Here is a 1,136-nt window from a genome sequence, read left to right as displayed (position 1 = left end):
AGAAAAGCAGATGAGCACAGAATATAAACGCAACGCGTTTTCTTTATAATAGGCTTTATAAACGGTTTTCTATGGGAGGAAAATGCTTAACGTGTAATTAAACGTGTTGCGTTCATATTCTGGGCTCATCTGCTTTTCTGTAGGCTATATGGTAGGCTATGCTTTATAAGGTGCGTCTTAGGACATTAAGCCGTTAAGCGTTTTAGAATGTACTTTATCCACACACAATTTTTACAAATTTTCTTCTAAATCTTTGAGTGATGTTCTTGTGGCTTTAAAATGTTAACACACAACCCCCCCTCCCACACACACACACACACACGCACGCACTAGCAAGACTTGACGATTCTGATTCGACACCCCTAATATATTCTGTGCAGCGTGTCACATTGTTGAATCTGAGGATCTGCTGTATTCAGTGCATCATGAAGTAGAAGAGCAGAGAACAGCAGAGGAACAGGAAGCTCTGGGTGACACTCTGAGCCCCGTTACACAGGTTCCCCTCACAACATGAGATGCTCGCAACACTAGGAACCAATGCAGTGGCGTCACAAACTGATTTAGAGACGCAGCCTTTTACTACCAATGTCTCGCTTCCAAAAGCAGCTGATGAAAAGAAAGAAACAAAGGTTGATTCAGCCTAAGCTGGACATTGGTATATGTGATTTGTGTCAAATCCTTAAAGTGGAAAAACAAAATGAATGATGATATTATTTTGACAGATTCTCACCTGTTGCTTTAACACAGCGGTCTTCAGTCCCTGAACAGCTCGTTATGTTTAAGCAGCTGAGCCCATCGCAATAGAAACATTTCTTTCCATTGGGGACATTAGAGCTGAGATCTACATCAGGGGGAAAACAAGTGTTCTTTCATTTTGTTTTTTGTACAAAATGGAACATCTAATGAAACAACAATAATCCTTTAGAGGCTCCATTCAGTCAATTCCTGACAGAAAATCAATCTACCCTGCTTTTTTTTTTTCTTGATTGAATTTCATATGGAGGTAAAATGAGTGTTGACTTTAAAGAAGATTTGCACATGATCATTGAAGTACAATACCTGGAACATCTTTGGCGTTACATAGGTCAGTGTCACAGCAGAAAGAAGACATCTTTAAAACACTGAAGTTCATGGAC

General features: G+C 39.7%; 1 long non-coding RNA gene across 1 annotated transcript; it reads right to left on the bottom strand.

Moving 5' to 3' along the window:
- Window positions 1–435: 435 nt before the first annotated feature.
- Window positions 436–1,136, bottom strand: LOC307144958. The gene is made up of 3 exons (XR_013818860.1): window positions 1,060–1,136; window positions 731–841; window positions 436–606 (listed from the first exon to the last, which is right to left on the bottom strand). It is a non-coding gene; the product is annotated as an uncharacterized lncRNA (long non-coding RNA).

The sequence above is a fragment of the Squalius cephalus genome, assembly GCF_949319135.1.
Source record: "Squalius cephalus genome assembly, chromosome: 17".
Classification (NCBI taxonomy): Eukaryota; Metazoa; Chordata; class Actinopteri; order Cypriniformes; family Leuciscidae; genus Squalius; species Squalius cephalus.
This window is presented reverse-complemented; position numbering and strand designations above follow the sequence as displayed.